General features: G+C 40.4%; 1 protein-coding gene across 11 annotated transcripts in view; it reads right to left on the bottom strand.

The window, feature by feature from the left end:
- The window catches only part of SPDEF (SAM pointed domain containing ETS transcription factor), a 118,746-nt gene that overhangs the window by 32,912 nt on the left and 65,268 nt on the right, over nucleotides 1-20,566 (bottom strand). Inside the window, exon 1 of one of the 11 annotated variants that reach the window (XM_074236505.1) lies at nucleotides 14,561-15,022. The exons of the other annotated variants lie outside the window; for them this stretch is intronic. The gene's annotated coding sequence lies outside the window, so the exon portion shown is untranslated. Of the gene's footprint in view, nucleotides 1-14,560; nucleotides 15,023-20,566 lie in introns of those variants that run through there. 11 annotated transcript variants of the gene reach the window in all.

Here is a 20,566-nt window from a genome sequence, read left to right as displayed (position 1 = left end):
TAGTTATCATATAATATCACATAGTTAGCAGAGCAGAGCATAACTAATTGCATAATAGAACAAGTATTGGACTTGGAGTCTAGACCTAGATTCAGGTCCTAATTCCAACACTTATTAGCTGTAGAACCATGGACAAGTCACTCATGCTCACCAGGTATCCTATTTTCCTGTAAAATGAGGATAAATAACATTTCTATGAACTACTTTACAGGATAGTTATACAGAATTTGTTTTCCAAAGTGTTACTAAAAGACAAGTTATCATTATAATCTCATATCTGTGGGGTGCCAAGATATTTGAAATAATAGAATATCATTTCTTCCCCTTTCTCTCTCTCTCTCTCTCTCTCTCCCTCTCTCCCCCTCTCACCCCTCTCTTCTTTCTTTTTCTTTCACCTCTTTCTGGTTTCACTTCTCACTATCTCCCTCTTCATTCCCTTCTCATCTCCCTCCCCCTCCCCCTTCTCTTTCCCTGTTGCCATGCTCTCATTTTCTTTCCTCTCTCTGAGGAGATATCTCCCACAATATAACCCAGAGAAAGTCACTTCCCCTCCAGGATATCAGTTTTTATACAATGAGAAGATTAAACTGGATAATCTCTATGGTCCCTTTCTGTGAGTCTATGGCATCTTTTCTCTCCTTTGCTTTTGGAGGATCTCAGGGACTTACACTCATAGTCCAGGGACAGATTACACTATATAAGGAGAGAGGCCTAATTTATCCACTGCCCTTACTAGAAAGAGGAGGGGTATTACGAAAAATCATTCAGACCCTAAACTATGGAATTAGGATCAGTGGCCACTGAAAAGGCACTAGGTTCAATTTTCTTTGAGACTGATTGTTTCCTTCCCCCAGATGACAGATTTTTTTCCATTTCTTTTCCCCAGTTTTTCCCACAACTTCCCCTATCCTTGCTCTTTTCCTTTCTCTCCCTCAGCATTCAAAAAAATTCCCAGAGAATCTTTAGACTAAAAGGAGGAAGATTGACTAAACAAATGACCAAGTTTGCAATGACCAAGTGGTTCCTAATTCTTAGTATGTGACCTGCTGTAGTCACATTTCCTTTATATGTCTCAATTTCATCTTTTAAATGAAGATGTTAGACTAATTGATTCAATGATGATCCTAACATTCAAGGATTCTATCAATCATATTCTTAGAGTTGGACGTATATCCAAAGGCCACCAAGTCCAACACACACCCAGACAGTAATTTCCTCGACAATATCCCTGACAAATAAAATCTAATGAATGGGCAGCTTGGTGACTTGGTGGTTACAGCTCCAGGCCTGGAGTTCAAATGTGACTTCTGACTCTTATTAGCTGTTTTACCCTGGGCAAGTCACTTAACTCTGTTTGCCTCAGTTTCCTCATCTGTAAAATGACCTAGAGAAGGAAATGGCAAACCACTCAAGTATCTTTGCCAAGACAACTCCAATGAGGTCCTGAAGAATTGAACATGACTGAACAACAACAATAACAACAATGAAAGGGAACTGACCACCTTCATTCCATTTTTAGTCAGCATTATTTGTTAGACAGACAGATGAATGGACTGACAGACAGGTAGACAAACTGACAATGGAGATAGATAGATAGATAGATAGATAGATAGATAGATAGATAGATAGATAGATAGATAGATAGATAGATGGATAGATAGAGAATTTGTTATTTATCACATATCAATGCACTAAGTTTTGATAATACTAATACAAGTAAGCAAGAAAGTCCCTACCCTTGAAGAGATGGAGAAAGAAAACACACAAAGGGGGACTGGAAAAGAGGGTAAGGGAGATTTCTGCTGGGACAGGACATGCTAGGACAGGATATGCCCAGAAAGTGTCACAGAGATCTAAACTCCTAGAGAAATAAGCTCATCTATGAAAATCAAGAGTGTGAAATCCAAGATGGTTAGAAAGTAATTCTACACTAGTTTTTCTTTAAATCAAATATGTCAGATAGTAAAAACAAAATAAATGCCTATTTGCCTATTCAATCATGCCTCTATCTGCCTCTTTCAGCTTTTACTCATTGCTCCTAGTTCATAAGGCCATAGGTTTAAAGCTGGAAAGGATTTTAGTGGTCATTTATTCCTCCCTTATTTTACAGAAACTGAGGATCAGAGAGATTAAGTGACTTATTCAAAATACTTTAGGTATAAATGGCAGAAGGAAGATTCAAACTTAGGGTCATTGATTCCAAATCTAACATGATTTCCATTGCACCATGTTCCTTTCTAAACTCAAACTCAGGCGGCTAGGTGGTGCAGTGGATAGAGCACCGGCCCTGGAGTCAGGAGCACCTGAGTTCAAATTTGGCCTCAGACACTTAATAATTACCTAGCTGTGTGGCCTTGGGCAAGCCACTTCACCCCACTGCCTTGCAAAAAAAACCCCAAAAAACAAAAAACAAATAAACTCAAACTCCCCTTGCCTAGCATTTAAAGCCTCTATTCAATCTGAAGCCAACCTATCCAAATATCACTCACTAAGGCATAATATATATCCTCAAATCAAGTTGTCTCATCCCTGTCCTTGACAATGACATGAACAATACAGCCACCAGGCTTTTGATCATGACCTATCCATTCTGTTTGTTTTTAATTTCCTCTTCACACCCTTTAGGTCCAAGCTGAGGTGGTCTCATTTCTTTTTTTTTTTAGGGTTTTATTTTGGTGAGGCAAATGGGATTAAGTGGCTTGCTCAAGGCCACACAGCTAGGTAATTTATTAAGTGTCTGAGGCCAGATTTGAACCCAGGTACTCCTGACTCCAGGGCCTGTGCTCTATCCACTGCCACCTAGCCGCCCCGGTCTCATTTCTCCATAAATGGATTGTCTCAGGAGAGCTCCTCATCACTGGAAATCTTCAAGAGATGACTGGATGACCAATTAGCTAAGATACTTTAGGGAATTCTTATTCAAGAAAGAATTGAATTAGATAGCCCCCACTTAAAATGCCTCTCGATTCTGGTGTTCTATGAATCTATGATTCTGTGAAAACTTCCTTTACTATTCCAATTCACATGAATTACTTCCAAGGAGTAATATATCATTGTTCTTGTTGTTTAGTCATTCCAATGATGTTTGACTTGCATGACCCCATTTGGGATTTTCTTGGCAAAGATATGGGAGTGATTTGCCATTTCCTTCTCCACCTCATTTTACAGATGAGGAAACTGAGGCAAATAGGGTTAAGTGCCTTTCCTAGGGTCACACAGCAATTGGTTGAGGCCAGATTTGAATAAAGAAAAATGAGTCTTCCTGACTTCAGGTCCACCACTCTATGTACTGCACCATCTAGTTGTCCCAACAACACCCTTAAGAGGTGCCATATTCTATAGTTTCAGGAAGTAGACACAATGCAGCATTAACAGTATTTATCTATGGTAGATTTTTGTACATCTTGTTTCCCCTAAAGAGGCTATAAGTTGCTTCAGTTTACTCTTCCATAGCACTGAAACTGAGCTGGATACAAAGGCAATGCTCAAAATATACTTGTTGATTGATCAAAATCTTTTTTTTTTTAGGTTTTTTTGCCCAAGGCCACACAGCTAGGTAATTATTAAGTATCTGAGGCCAGATTTGAACTCAGGTACTCCTGACTCCAGGGCCCGTGTTCTATCCACTGAGCCACCTAGCTGCCCCAGTTGATCAAAATCTTAAACATGAAAGGCATGTTTGGGGATGAGGGATAGAGGGACCTGATACTTAAATGCTAAAGCTAGGTTACATAATGGTTAGAACACTAGATATGGGTTCAGGAAGATCCAAATTCAAATCTTGTCTTAGACATTTGCTATCTGTGTGATCCTGGGCAAGTTACTTACACTTTGTGCCTCAGTTTTCTCATCTGCAAAATGGGGTTAATAAAAAGTATTCTGGAAATGCTAGCTATTATTGTTCTTATTGGAACTTCTTAAATCTTGAAAGAGATCCCTTTAGGATCCATCATCCAGTGGGTCAAGTAACTTATAGGACTCATTACTTATTAGTAGGCAATATTTGTAAGTGCAGGTTGGGAAATTGTGTCTCTCCTATATGTTCCTGACCACCAGAAGTGTTAAGCCTTCACTGATCTAATAGGACTTAATCTGTGCCTGGAACAAAATGTTCTGACTTTAAAAACATGCAGATTTAGGAAGAGAAAAGTTCACTAGCCCCTATATGATACTGTTGCTACTTCAGGACTGAAGAGGTTCAATAAGGTTTTAGATCGATTTGTAGATGAAATTCATTCATTCATACCTCACCTGTGGGACATTTGAGAAAATCAGGAGGATCTGAAGGGTGATTTCTAATCTTCGAGGCTGAACTTAACACCCCTACCTTTCTGCCTTTAGAACTTCTATCAGTCAGAATTCTGGGATAAGCTAGGGAAATCATGGGGATAAAACCCTGCATATAGCAAGTTATCAATATATATTTATTCACAGGGATGCAATTCAATTATGTTCTGTTCCTCCATTCCTACTTTCCCCCATTGTTTCCCTTAAGATTCTGAACTTTGTTTCATGAAAATAATTTTGCTATTATTTGTCTAGCTCCATAAAGTATCCTCTTTGGAGTTTCTAGATTCATAGACTTAGAATGGGGTGAAACCTGAGAGGCCACTTAACCTTCACTTCATAGTCAGTCAATCAAACAGCAAGAATTTTTTTAATTGCTTACTATGTTTTATAGATAGGGAAACTGAGGCACAGAGGATGACTTGTCCAGGTTCATAAAACTAGTAACTGTCTTAGATTTGATACTAGGTCTTATTGACTCCAAGTTGAGATCCTCTCACAACTAAGTCTGTAAGGTAATTTCAGTAGTCTTGCCATTTTTATTGTAATGTCACAGCCTAACCATGAGCACTGAATATCCTTTCTTATATTTAAGTCACTATTTCTTTAAGTAAAATTTTGTAGTTGCATTTATACAGGTCTTGAAAGTGTCTCAGCAGGCTGATTTTTATGCATTTTTGTATTTTGAACAAAGGATTTCCCTTTATAGTATTTCCTCCTGGATTTTGTTATTATTATACACAAATGCTATTAATTTTAAATCAATTGTTCACCTCAGTTCACTTTAAGGTAATAAATAATTAATAAGCATTCACTCAGTGTAATTTTCTGAGCAGCAAAATCCTTGCTCTCAGCTTACCATTTAGTCATCCTAAGAAGGAGGAATAAGACATGTGCACAAAAGACAAATAAAAGAGTTAGATTATTTTAAGGCTGGTATAGTGGAGAGAGACTGGTTTGAGTTTCAGAGGATCTGGATTGAAATCCTTCCTCTGACACAATCATGTGACCTTGGCTGAATAACTTAACTTTTCCAGACTCCAGTTTTCTTATCTCTTAAAAACAAGGAAGTTGGTCTAGAGATCCCTTCCCCACTCTAAATATATGACCCTAGGAGTCTATGGGATCCAGGACAAAGGAAAAGTCAAATAGAGGGGAGGGTCAAGAAAAATTGACTATTAGACTAAATATTGAAAGAAAGGAAACATTACCACAGGTGTTTGGCCCTAAAACACCAGTAGATTGTAAACTCTGTGAGGGCAAGGTCCATGTTTCACTTAGTTTTTTTCTTTGAGTGTCATTGTAAGAGGTCTCTCTCTGTCTCAAATCTAGAACAAGCAATTAACTGATCAATCAACAAATATTTATTGAGCCCACTATGTTGCAGGTATTGTAATATATCCTCAAGATAAATCTAAATGAACAAAACAAAGAACTTTCATTCAAATGGGGGAGAAAACAAGAATATACCACATAAAGTAAATGATATATAACAAATCATAACACAATACATTATATAATATGCATGCTATATAACATGTATGTGATATGCATATATCACATGATGGGTTGTGTATGTATATTTTGTTTATGGGCAGCTAAATGGCACAGTGAATAGAATGCAAGGTCTGGAATCAGGAAACCTGTCTTCAACTCTGACCTCAAACACTTACTAGTTGTATGACCCTGGGCAAGTCACTTAACTTTTTGTTTGCCTCAGTTTACTCATCTATAATTGAGCTGTTGAAGGAAATGGCAAACCACTCCAATATCTTTGCCAAGAAAAACCCCAAATGAAATCATGAAGAATTGGACACAACTGAAAAATGAATGAATAACAAGAAGAGTGGGAGAAGTAGAGTAATATCCAATGAGACTGAAAAGATCAGTTGAAACAAAATTGTCAAGGGCTTTAAAATCTAAGCAGAGTTTTATTTGATCCTAGAGATAATAGGGAGCCATGGAAGATTATTGAGCAGAAGAACATGAATAGATCTGCATGGAAAAATCACTTTGGCAACTGCGTAGAGGATGAACTAAAATGGACTTCAGGCAGGACAAACAAATCAGAAGCCATTACAATAATTTAGTTGAGAGGTAGTGAGGGTCTGAACTAAAGTGGTAGCTGAATAAATAGAGAGAAGATGCCAGATACAAGAGATGTGGAGGTAAAAATGGCAAGATTTGGCAAATGGAGACTGGAAGGATGGTGGTGGCTTCAACAGTAATAGGTAAGTTTGGGATCTGTTTCAGGCATGCTGAGATTAAAATGTGTCTAATATATCCAGGCAATAGTTGAAGTAGGTTTGCAACTCAGGAGAAACTGGGAATGGAGGTGTAGAAACAAGAGTCCCTAATATACAGATCATAATTAAAATAATGGGAACTAATAAGATCATTAACTGGAGACAGGGAAAAGAGAAGAACTTAAGACCAGAAAAACCTAAATGGGGTCAACAGAGTCTGACACAAAAAGTGGTTGAATGGTGAAGATGAAATATAATGGAAGAGATATTATGGAGATCAAAATGATAACATCTGGCAATTGAATGGAGATAGTACCACAAAACTCCAGAGAGAAGAGCATACCCAGGATGAGATGCTGGTTCATGAAAATAATTTTGCTATTATTTTGTCTAGCTCCATAAACTCTTTGGAGTTTCTAGATTCATAGACTTAGAATGGGGAGAAACCTGAGAGACCATTTAACCTTCATTTCACAGTCAGTCAATCAAACAGCAAGCATTTTTAAATTGCTTACTATGGGTGACCAATAGAGAAGATTGGGTGAGAAGAATGAGACCTAAATCCATTAGATTTAGCTATCAAGAGATCTTTGGTAATTTGGGAGAAAGACATTCAGTGATAAGGTCAGAAGGCAAACTGCAAATCTACCAATCAATTGAAGGATGAGTAGTGATTAAATGGAGACATAGAAACAATGAGTGTTGGACAGCTTCTTCGAGGAATGTAGCTAAGAAAAGAAAGAAAACTCAACCTACACCGTGGATCCAAGGAAAATGTACATGAGTCTTAACTCTTCTGAGAAAAACTCTTCTCTAGGTTCGTCCAGGAGAGTTTTGTGAGAATCAAATGAAGAAATCCTAGAATCTCAGTTTTGAGGAAGGTTAAAGGATCATAGACATAAAACTGGAAGGAGTCTCGGAGATGATCTAGTCCAACTTCCTAATTTTATACAGTATTGGTCCAGTTTTCCAGTCATTTCTGATTCTTCACGATCCTATTTGGAGTTTTCTTGGCAAAGTACTGTAATGGTTTGCAGTTTATTTCCTACTCTAGCTCATTTTACAGATGAGCAAACTGAGGTAAATAGGGTTAAGTGATTTGCCCAGAATCACACAGCTGGTAAGTGTCTTGAAGTCAGATTTATACTCAGGAAGATGAGTGTTCCTGACTGCAGGCCTAACTATCTACTACACTACCTAGCTGCCTCACATATAGGGAAACTGAGAACCAAATTAAGTGATTTTTCTCAAAGGTAGTAAGTAGAGGAGTAAGGTTTTAAATTCAGATCTTCCTGTTTCCAATTCTATCTATCCTATGTGACCACATCTAAGAAGATATGAACTATCATCTATCTACTTGCTTTCCTAATGATGTATGTAAAGCACTCTATAACTAGTGCTAGTCAATGATTATTCATTTTGTTGGTAGTTAGCAGTTTTTCAGTCATATTCAACTCTTTGTTGGTTCCATTTGGGTTTTCCTGGCAAAGGGACTGTAATGGTTTGCAGTTTCCTACTGCAGCTCATTTTACAGTTGAAGAAAAAGAGAGTTTAGTGGCATACCTAGGGTTGCACAGCTAGTAAGGTCTGAATTTGAATTCATGAAGATGAGTCTTCCTGACTCCAGTCCCAGCACAGTGCTACCAAGCTGCTCATTTTAAAATGATTTTACTGATAACTTATTTTTCCTCTACCAAAATCCAATCTTGATGTGTCTATGATCCTGCTGCATCAGCAAAGTCAAGCTCTGGGGAAGGGTCTGGATACCTATGTGTTTTGTCTTCCAAGGTACAAACTAGCTAGTTTCATAGGGGCCCCAGAAAGTTGAGTTCCAAATCAGAACTGCAAAAAACTTTGTCTAAAGGAAATGAGAATTGATGAGCTGCTTCTGGGAAAGGAAACCTCTTTCCTAGGGAATAGTGGGTTCCTGAGATGACTGACAAGGAAAAGGATTAGGAAACTGATTTCAGGAGACTTCCCAGAAGTGAGGAGGGAATGGTATCATCTAGGATTGAGTTTAATTCATCAAAGACTGATTATTTGAGATATCCATGGGGTATCTCATAAGGGAGAGATAAAAGATGGAAGAAGGACACACAGTCTCTGCCCTGGAGAAATTTATAATTTAATGAAGACAGAGGGGGGAAAAAGGGAATGAGTTAGGTGTACAATGAGTCTTATTTAAAGATGAACTAATATAAGAAAAATGAAGAACAAGGTTAGAGGGTCATGGGGGATTAGGCAGGAAAGGATCTCAAATTGGGGGGGACTTCATAGAGGAAGTCTCACCTGAGTTGGGTACTGAAGGAAAAAAAAGGTAGAATTGTAGAGGGAATTTGTTCTATGACCAAAATAAAGGGGACACACACACACACACACACACACACATAAAGTACAAAGTCCAGAGACTTTGAATCACTCACCCAGATCAGTTCTATAGTAAATAATGGAGACAGTTTTCAAACTTAGGTCATCTGCCTCCAATTCCAAAATTCTTTCCATTGCACCAGGCTGCCTCATGAATTAAAATTACAGATCCAGGGCCAGAAGAAACCATCTAGCACAATCCCTTCATTTTATAGTTGAGAAATGGAGGTTTACAAAAATGATATCACTTTCCCATGATGACCCAATTAAGAAATGGCAACACCAAAATTTGAATCCAAATCCTAATTCAAATCTGGCATGATTTCCATTATCTCCAATTCTCCATTCTTCCTTTGGCTTTAAAACCCTCTCAGATCGTTTACTACAATGGGAGGAACTAAAAGATGGAGTTAGGGAGAAAGGGTTAAAGAAGAGGTGGGGAAGGATTGAGATAAGGAAAGTCATTGTGGAAGTAGAAAAGAGACTAATCAATGGAATATTATAGTAGTGAGTGATTTGGGAGGGAATTAGATGAAATGGGATGGCATGGCATGACATAGCATGGATGGGATAACATGAATTTTAGACTTGGAGGGACCTCAAGAGTCACATCGTATAAAACCCATATCTGAACAGTTAGAGGCTGTTAGAGTGCTGGGTCAGGAAATTAAGTTCAAATCCAGCCTCAGATTCTTACAGACAGTGTAATCCTGGACAAATCACTTAACCCTGTTTGCCTCAGTTTCCTCATCTATAAAAGGAACTTGAAGGAGGCTGCTAGGTGGTGCAATGGAAAGAGCACCGGCCCTGGAATCAGGAGGACCTGAGTTCAAATCTGCCCTCAGACTTTTAATAATTACCTAGCTGTGTGACCTTGGGCAAGTCACTTAACCCTACTGCCTTGCAAAACAAAAACAAAAAAAGGAGCTGAAGAAGGAAATAGCAATATTCCAATATTTGCCAAAAGCCCAAATGTTTAATATGAATAAATGATTGAACAATATCTGAACAGTAATCTCAATAGCAAGCCCTTTACAAGGGCCAATGATCTGCTTTTCCTTGAACCATTCCTCCAAGTTCTGCATTCTAGGGCCAAGCAGAACAGAGATGACAAGGGGTGGGATGGGATGACTGGATGCATGGATAACCTAGATCTATATTTTCCAGGGGTGTGGGAGCTTTTTCACCATAAATATATGCAGTTGTCAGCCAAGAGTTTCCCTGGGAAGAGGGGAAATTTGAGCCCATGGAGAGGCCAAGAGAGGAGGTCACAGGAGGAAGAAGGAAACTCTCCCTCCCTCTCACCTAAGGAAAACAGAGGAAGGATAATCAAGACAGCTCCTTTCCTAGACTCCCATCAAATGTCCATAAGAGGTAGTTCAGAGAAAAGGAGTTAGGGGCTCTATATGGGTAAAACTCGGCTAGGACCCAGATCCCAGGGAGGGGAAGAATCACCTGGGTTGGGCTGCCCAAGGGCTGAGCAGAAACATTATGCAAACTAGCTTAGATAATGAACTGCCTTAAATGTCAGGAAGAGCCCTGGGCAACATCTCCTTGTGTAAAGTTTGCTTTGGGAAGGGCTGCTCCACCTGACTGGCAGCTAGACTAGGGGTTGGGGGGTGGGGGATAAATGGATATTATAGAAAAGGAAGCTGAAGGTGTGAAAGAAGGAATGGGGAGACAGGTAAAGTAAGGGTGAAAGGACAAGGGAGATGGAGGTGAGATGAGGGCACAGGTGAAGTAGGTTGGGGTAAGGAGTCAGATGAAGGGACAGGTAAGAAGGGGAGGGGACAGGAGGAGTCAGTTGAGCCTTTCTTATAATGGGACTCAGTTTCCACATCTGTAAACATAAGGGATTGTACCAGACACGAGCTGTGAGGATGATCAGAATGAAGTCTGTGAATGTCTTTGAAGTAGAAGTGTAATCTACATCCTACTTGAGCTGACCACATGGACATTGGAAGTGGACATAAAATATTTCAAAATTAACATGAGAGTTTAGAGGAGATGCGCAGCTAGATGGCACAGTGAATAAAATACCAAACCTGGAGGCAAGAAGACATCATCTTGAGTTCAAATTAAACCTCAGATTCTTATAAACTATGTGACCCTGGACAAATCATTTAATCCTGTGTGCCTCACTTTCCTCATTTGTCAAATAAGCTGGAGAAGGAGAATGCAACCCATCAAACCATTCCAGTATCTCTGACAAGAAAACCCCCCAAATGAGGTCACAAACAGTCAGACACGACTGAAAAAATGACTGAACAACAACAATTTTGAAGGGAAAGGGAGGCCTCACAACTCAGGGGAAAGATTAGGAAAGGCTTTCTGGAGAAGGTGGTGTTTGAACCTCTCTAGCAACAATCACTGATGGTGAGAGAGAGAGAGAGAGAGAGAGAGAGAGAGAGAGAGAGAGAGAGAGAGAGAGAGAGAGAGAGAGAGAGTTTGTGTGTGTGTGTGTGTGTGTGTGTGTGTGTGTGTGTGTGTGTGTGTGTGTGTGTCTATGGTAGGAAAGAACTTTAAGATTTGCAAAATTTTCAATTTACAAGCATTTATTTCTCTTCTTGTTACCTGTTTCATCCTCCCAAGTGAAAAAGGAAAAAGAAATCCCACATAACAAATATATGTAGTTAAGCAAAGTAGGTTCCATTATCAGCCACGTCACAAAATGTTAGGAACATCATTACGTTTCAGCCACACAAAAACCCCATAAGAGTCCTGGATGTGGAGTCAGAGGACTTATGGTAAAAATTTCAGTTCAGTCACTTACTGTCTAACCTTAGGCAAAGCTCCTTAACCTCTCTGGGTCTCAGTTTCTTTGGTCCTAAAATGAAGTAGTTGGACTGTTGGAGATTTTTAAAGTCTCTTCTAAGCTCTAAAATCTATGGTCCTGTGAGTTAAATTTATTATTCACCATGACCCCACTTCATGACCCCATTTTGGATTTTCTTGGCAGAGATACTGGTGTAGTTTTGCCATTTCCTTCTCCAGCCTAGCCCATTTGTCGGATGAGGAAACTGAGGCAAGCAAGGTTAAGTGACTTGCTCAGGGTCACACAGCTAGCAAGTGTCTGAGACCAGATTTGAACTAAGGAAGATGAGTCTTCCTGATTCCAGGTATTCTATACATTGAGTCACCCAAAAGAGAATTTAGAGGTTACTTATTCCAGAGGCATCAACCTACCACAGCCCATAATACTCCCAAGTGCTACAGGAACCAGATTAAAATATAATCAGGAAATAGTTCTTTAAAATAAATAAAAATATAATAAAATATAGATAATTAGCATATTTTAAAACTAAGTCAAAAGGCAGACCACAGGGATCTTTATGTGTAGATTAGTGGTTCCTGTTTCTGTTTAAGTTTCACACATGGCTGATCTAGTCCAACTCCTAATTTTACAGATAAGGAAACTGAGTCTTATTGTAGTTACATGGCCACATAAATAATAAATGTGTTGAAATCAGTTCAACTCTTTATTCACATTCCATGGAGAACATACTTGTTCATTAATTGATTGGGCTGTGGACTCTGGACAGGGAAATCTATACTGAATCTAAATCCCAGAACTATAGAGCTCTCCTAGTCTTCTTTCTCTCCCCTCCCCAGATGCCTGGAAGGTAGACCTGCCACTGAAATCTTTGCTGGATTGGCAGAGAAGGCAGAGGAGGGCAAGGCACAGTGTCTACGGTCCAACCCCTCTGGTCAGTGATGCACACAAACCTGGGCTTGTCCCAGGATTATGCCCTGCCATTCTGTGGTAGGCAGACTAGGCTGGAGTGGGTGGCAGGCCAGGGTCCAGAGGATTTATCTTTTCCAGAGTGGGGAATAGTTAGTTCTGTGCTAGCCTATTTGCTTTGTTACTCAGCAGGCAGCTGGTGCTGGGGAGCTGGGGTTTATTGGGAGGTGATAGAAAAAGGTTTATTGGGGGCACAGCAGGAAATGAGAGCAAAGGCCTGGCCAGGGCCATGAAACCAAGGAAAAAGAGAAGAGACAAGAATTGAGTGGGGTGGGGTTGGGGTGGAGCGGCTTGGGAGGTCAATGCCTATTGGAGTAGGGTGGCTTGGGATTTTCATGCCTAAAATGGGAACCTGCAGGGGATTTGTTTATTGAGCTTGACTTGGGGTGAGAGTAATCTTCAGTCCAGTTTTGCCATCATTTTGTTATCTGGGATCTCTGGAGAAAAGGATTGGGACCCGACCCCCTCCCAATCAGGATTCCCTCAAGGCTTCAGTAATTTTTCTGGTACCAGGCTCTTCTCTGTGACTCTTGCCCTTCACACCCTATACCTTTTCCCTTGTTGATTCAATTCAAAGATACTTATTAAGCACCTACTATGCCAAATACTACAAAGATAGAATATGGTATAGTTTCAGACTAACCTTTTTCCTCCTCTTTCATCCCTTTCCTCCTCCCTTTCTTTTAACCTAACTTTCTTTCCTTTCTTCTGCCCCTCTGCCCACCCTTCTCATCTATACCTCTTACTACCCCAACTTCAGTTCCCAAAAAATCCCATCCTTTCTCCTGCCTTCTCTCTCCTGCCCCCATCTCTTCCTCCTTTTCCTCTCCTATTCCTTCTCTTTCTCCTCTGTCTTTCTTCTCCTCCCTCCTTCCCCTCCCCCCCCAAACAGTCTACAATCCTTTCACTTCCCCTGGGGCTTTCTTGCAAATCTAGAAAATTTTTTTTAAAGTTAAGCTTTGAAGGTGGGGAGGGGATTGGGGGGGGGGGATCCTTCACCAAAACCTCTGAATGCAAATGTTAGTAAAATGTACAGACAGTGCCCACAGGCACTTAGACTCCACCTCTCTGCAATGCCCACAACCCCACATGGCAAAACAGTTTACCCTGAAGCTGTTCCCCAGCTGTCCTCCATTTCCATGTTGCCTGAGTCTTCTATCCCCACCCCAACTCCTGTGCCCTTGCTTTTTTTTCCTAGTTAGGTCCCTTTGCCATGGCTGGCTCCTGGACCATTCATGTTTTTTTTCTCCCTCTGTCCAGCTCTAAGATGTGGCCATTGAGGAATGAGAAGAATGTGGGGACCCAGTTCTTGGAGCCCCTTCATGTGGGGCTAACCCTACCCCAGAATCCAGTACCAGAGGGAATGTTTTGAAGGCATAGAAAGAGAGTGTGTCTGGCAGCAGCAGGACTGTTTCTATATGAGCACCAACAGTCATATATTGGGGGGTTCTCTGGACCCAAGAAACCTCCCTAAACTGACCCCTGCCCAAGCCCAGAGAGTGAAAAGCTGAGAGAGAGTAGGGAGAAGGGTAAGGGTGACAGAAAGGGAGGGGATTCCCCTCCTCCACCAGGTCCATGCCAAGCTTGGATGGCATCAGACATTTGCCACGTTTATGCTATTGGGAATTGTGTCTTCTAGCAGTTTTTCCTATTATTGCACCTGGCTTTGGGCAGTGGGAGTAGCAGATATGGACAGTTAGGCATGACCCCCCAGAAAGCTAGTGAACAAGCTTCCAAACCCCCAAGGTGAATCCCAGAAGTTAAGATTGAAAATTCAGAATAAATTTCATTAATGTTCTGGGGTCCATCTGAAATCAACCCCCCCATCCCTCTCTCAGGGTCCCCAGAGGAAGAGAATAAGCTGACTGGGAGAAGAACCGAGGGCAAGGTGATCTGTGACATTTTGTGCCAGACTTACCCGTTAGATGTCCTGTGCTCAGGGAGTCCTCAGGAGCAGCAGCACCAATCCCAGGGGCAAGAAAGAGGTAAGGGCAGCTGTGGGTGCTAGACTGTCTCAGTCAGGCATTAGGAGAACAGATTGGGAATGGGTGGGGGCGAAGACAGGAGGCAAAGGCAGTGATGGGGTGTGGCACGGTGGGCAATGCCACCCTATGTGCAGTGAGTGCCCAAGACTGGAAGGAAGGAAGGAGACAGGTGCTCTGACTAAAGGCAGTGCTGTCCTCAGGGTGTCACCTGCCTCCTGTCCAGTGCCACCTTCTAGGGCTGTGGCTATGCCCAGCCCCCAAGAGGTGGGAGGGGGACAGTGCCCAGCTTGGGGGACAGAGCTATCGGGGCAGCTCCTGAGAGGGTGGTGTGCAGGTATGTATTGGAAGGAAGTCAGCAGAGCCGGGAGATGAAGTGTTGGGTCAGAGCCTGATTTCCCATTATAAGTAATCCTTCCTTATTTACCTGAACAAATACTCTCCCTGCTTACCTCAGACCACAGAGATAGCTCATAGACTTAACTCTTGCAGGGCTGGATTCTTCCTCTCTCTCCCCAAAAACTTAGTCTAGGGAGTTCTTCCTACACAGCCAAGATTCCAAGTGCCCAGAGGACAAGAAGCCTATCTTATCCTATGCCTAACATCATATTCCTTACCCCTCAGACATCACAGAACCTTCTCTGGCTTGAGCCTCCTCTAATCTGCTTATTTTATGATGTTGTATACAATAATTTATGCCTCCTCCCCAGTCAGACTGTAAGCTCCCTGAGGGTAAGTCCTGTGCCTTTATCTAAATTTCCCATTTCCAGAGTCCAGAACAAAGCAGAATTGTAATCTCCTAGCACAATCTTGGAGTTAGTTAGGTGCTTAATATATACTTCCTAATCCATCTCTTGAGGCAACCAGTGGCTCTGTGATAGAACAGTGGGGTCTGGAGTCAAGGAGAACTGAGTTAAAATCCAACCTCAGAGACTTCCTAGCTATCTGACCCTGGGCAAGTCACTTAACTCCTAATGGTTTGATAAAATGGATTCACTAGAGAAGGAAATGACAAAACACTCCAGTATCCTGGCCAAGAAAACCCTAAATGGGGTCCACAAAGGGTCTATTATAACTGAAACAACTGAACCACAAAGTCTATCTCTCTTCTCCCCAGAGTCAGGAGGATCTGAGTTCAAATCTGTACTCAGAGACTTACTAATTACCTAGCTCAGTGACCTTGGGCAAGTCACTTAACTCTACTGCCTTGCAAAAACCTAAAAACAAAAACAAAAACAAAAAGGACAATAATGACCAACATTCTCTGAGTTTACAAATCGATTTCATAGCATCATAGAATCTAAATTGGGAGTTTAGAAGTCAGTGAATCTAACTTGTCACCATTTTATAAAAAAGGAAACTGAGGTTCAGAGTAATTACATACTTGCTTAGTCAATAACTGATTGAGATTGTATTTGAACTCAGATCTCCTGAAGACAAGTCTCATGATCTGTGGTATCAAACTTAAATAGAGAAGATTAAGGGTGGGGGTAGGGAGCACTAAACTGTACATAAGGATTCCTGTATTGAATTAGAAACATTAAGTTTCTATTATGTTTTTATTTTATTAAATATTTCCCAGCTAAGTGGGAGTGGATAAGCCAAAAGTCAGGAAGACCCATCTTCTTGAGTTCTAATATGAGCTCAGATATTTATTAGTTATTCTTGGACAAGTCACTTCACTCTTTTGCCTCAATTTCCTCATCTGTGAAATTTTCTGAGCTGGAGAAGAAAAATGGCAAAACACTCCAGTATCTTTGCCAAGAAAACTCAACAACAATTTCCATTGATAAATTGAGATTCAGAGAATAATTTTAAGTAGCTTGCCAAAATCACAGCAAAATGGTGGAATAAAAAGAGATTTATAGAATCTCAGAATTGGGAGGGAGCTCAGAGATCATCTAGTTCAACTCTTACCTACTTCAAATCTTTTTCATGTCTTCAGGTCCAATAGACTTCTAATTCCCCATTATAACAAAAGCTTTCTTGAGGGCAGGGCCTAAGTTGCATCTATGTACAGTGTCTCATACATGGTCGTTTCTTATTAATTATTTGAAAAATATTGAATTAAATCTTCTTTCCACTATACTTACCTAAGTCCCCAAAGGACAAACCAGTGAGAAGGAAGGAGGTTTCTCCCTATGAACACTGCCCATTTTTCCTCACCTCTCTCCTGTCTAGCTATTTGTCCATTGACCTCACCTTCTACATTTACACCCGAGGAAGGAGCCCTATATAGTTTAACACTTAACTCTCCTTATGTCACTTAAATATATGAGCCCCACCAAATAACATAGACACCTCCCAAGAGCATTAACTTCTACTGCTCTACAGCCTAACAAAATACAAAACACAGAGTAGGCAATCAATAAGCATCAAGGTGGCACAGGGAGTCAGGAAATCTCAAGTTCAAAATCTGGCCTCAGACACTTAATAGTTGTGTGACCCTGGGCAAGTCACTTAATCCAAGTCTGCCTCAATTTTATTAACTGTAAAGTTAGGAACATAATAGCTTCTACCAAAGAAGGTTATTATTAAGATTAAATGAGGGACTGAGGGGCATCTAGGTGGTGAAGTGGATAGAGCACAGGCCCTGGAGTCAGGAGTACCTGAGTTCAAATCCGGCCCCAAATAATTACCTGTGTGGCCTTGGGCAAGCCACTTAACCCCATTGTCTTGCAAAAACTAAAAACAAAAACAAAAACAAAACAAACAAAAAAAGATCAAATGAGATAGCATTTGTAAAAGTGATGAGTTCACAGCTCCACCAATACCTTATTAGTGTCCCAGATTTCCCACAACTCTTCCAGGAACAATGATCATTGTCCTTTCTGGTCATATTGGCCAGTCTGGTAGATGTGAGGTGGTACCTCAGAGATGCTTTAATTTGCACAGTGCCTAGCTCATTATGGCTACTATACAACCTATGTTGTCATTCAGTTTTTTCAGTTTTGACTGGAGTGGTTTGCCATTTCCTTCTCCAAATCATTTTACAATTGAGGAAACCAAGGCAACTGAAATTCTTTGCCTAGGGTCACACAGCTAGTAAGCATCTGAGGTATAATTTGATCATTATTGTCATTATCTAGGATGAAATAATTAATTCTTTCTATAATTTGTTGCTTGATCCACTCATTCTTTAAAATGAGGTTATTTAGTTTCCAATTAGTTCTGGGTCAATATTTCCCTGGCCCAATATTGCATATGATTTTTACTGCATTATGATCTGAGAAAGATGTATTCACTATTTCTGCCTTTCTGCAATTGATCATTAGGTTTTTATGCCCTAGCACATGGTCAATTTTTGTGTAAGTGCCATGTACTGCAGGAAAAAAAAGTATATTCTGAGATGTGATTTGAACTTGGGTAGATGAGTCTTTTTGACTCCAGGCCCAGCATTTTATTGACTTTGCTACCTAGCTGCCCACAGAAATACATACATGCTCTTTAAAAAAATTCATTGAATTGAATTGAATTTATTTGAAAATTGTTTCTATTATTAGTGATCAGATCTGGACCTTAGTCTTCTCATCTATAAAATGTAGGGTTGAGTTAGATTCCTTTGAGGTCTCCTCCAGCTCTAAATTCATGATTCAATGATTTATCATCTATAGTGGCTTAAAAAAATTCTCACCACCTGTATGAAATTCTGTTACTTGAGTTTTATTCCTTTGGCTTCAGGTTTTGTTCTTGTTTGAAATATCAGTCCCCTAGGAGGGCTAACTAGTCAAGGTCAATGAGGTTATCAGAACCTTCTTTTCTGTCTCCTGGCTTTCCTGAATTCCTTCACATCCCAGGTAAAATTCCACCTTTTATACAAGAAACCTTTTCCCATCTCAGCACTAGTGTCTTCCCTTAATTGTTTATTTCCAAATTATCTTTTTGGTAGAGAGTTGTCTGCATGTTGTCATCCCCATTATAGTATAAACTCCTTGAGAGCAAGGACTAGCTTTTTTTTTTTTGCAAGGCAATGGGGTTAAGTGGCTTGCCCAAGGCCGCATAGCTAGGTAATTATTAAGTGTCTGAGGTTGGATTTGAACTCAGGTTCTCCTGACTCCAGGGCTGGTGCTCTATCCACTGTGCCACCTAGCTGCCCCAAGGACTAGCTTTAACTGTACTTTGTACCTCCAGCACAGAACCATGCCAAACATACAACAGGTGCTTAATAAATGCTTAATGTCTGACTGGCTAATTACAGGATTTGGTAAGTCAAAGTGGTGAGATGCTACTGTGTCTCAGAATACTCATCCATTATCCCTAGTTCTATTAGTTCCATTGACTTCTTGTGTTTGGTCTAGTGGACTACATGTTTTTTTCCTAGGTCAGGTGTCTACAGACATTGGGAAGGGAGGGAAGCAAGGGAAGAAGGAGGGAAGGAAGAAGGAAAGGAGGGAAGGAGGAAGGAGGGAAGGAAGGAAAGAAAGAGGGAAGAAAGGAAGGAAGGAAGACAGGAAAAAGGAAGACAGGAAGGGGAGGAGGAGGGAAGGTAGTAAGGACAGAAAGAAAGAAGGAAGGAAGGTAGAATGGAAAGAAGGAAGATAGGAAAGAAGGAAGGGGGAGGAAGGAAGAAAACAGGTATTTATTAGGCACCTTTTAAATGGCAGATCTGCTTTACAAATATTATAGTATCCTGTAATACTCAGAGACTATAGTTAATGACAGGTGGGCATTTCATTAAGAAATATTTATCAAACCTGACCCATTTGCCAGAACTCTGATCTGCTAACCTAGTGCACATTCCACTCTACTGTGATGCTACTTCTATTTAACCTGCCACAAAACCCATAGTTTCCTGGCCTTACAAATGTATGTCAGTCAGTCAGTCAATAAACACTTTTTTAGTGTTTACCATGTGCCAGTCACTCTGCTTCTCTCTGTATGCATGTCTGTATGTATATCTATACATTTAAACATACATGTATACACACATATATGTGTGTAAAAAAGACAAATTTTTTAGGGATCCTTCATCCAACCATCACCTTCCTGCATATTGCATTCTGATAAACCACTCACTTTGCCTATGCTTAGTTTTGCTTCTAGTCTAGACACCAAAAAGGAAACAGCTCTTTGCTTGCATAAGAACTTGGGGAGTTGTGAGCTCCAGTCTTGCCATGAGGAAAGCAAGGTTTAAATCCAAACTTTACCATAAAACATGGGTTATATTTGATAAAGAATTTGCTTCCTTGGGCTGGCAGGTTGAGACCTAGTTTCCTTGGTGGAGTGTAAAGAATTAAGGGATCAAACAGTCCATATCTTATCAAATGAGTTTTTTTTATTGTGAATGATAGAGCCAATAGCTGCCAGAAAAAGTAAATATCTAATTGTATCTAATTGGATCTAAGAGTTTTAATTTAACAAACCTTTCAAATAGAACATGGCACCCCATAGGGGACACCACTTATAAAGCAAAATCAGCAAAAAGCTGGATTGAAGTTGGAGTTGGAAGAACTGTGGGACAAGGATGAGCCTAGAGACTAAGACCTGAATTTGGATTCCAGTTCTGCTACTTAGTAGTAGTAGTATAGTCTTGGACAAGTTACTTCCCCTTTGTCCTCCAGTCTCCCTATCTGTAAAATAAGGGGTTTGGACTAAATCATCTCTTCCATTCCACCTGAAATTCCCATAATACTAATTCACTGTGGCCAAAAGTGGGAGAAACTGTCACCTCTCAAACCTTTATAAAACAGGGATGAATATGTTTGCACTACCTGTCTTATAGTGTCTTGTGAGGGAAGTGCTTTGCAAACCTTAAAGAGCTTCATAAATATTAGTGAATGATGATGGTGATGAACTTAGAGTGGTGAGTGGAGAACAGTGGAGTCCAGAGGACCTGCTTCTGTCATGTGACTGCAGTCAGGTCCCTTGTCTTTTCAGTATCTCTAATGTCTTTTTTAATGCTTTAAATTAAAGATAAGTTGCTTGATTGGGAGGCTTGGATT

Source organism: Macrotis lagotis, chromosome 5, assembly GCF_037893015.1.
Source record: "Macrotis lagotis isolate mMagLag1 chromosome 5, bilby.v1.9.chrom.fasta, whole genome shotgun sequence".
NCBI lineage: Eukaryota > Metazoa > Chordata > Mammalia > Peramelemorphia > Peramelidae > Macrotis > Macrotis lagotis.
Note: the sequence above shows the minus strand (reverse complement) of the source record. Positions and strands in the feature narration are given on the sequence as shown.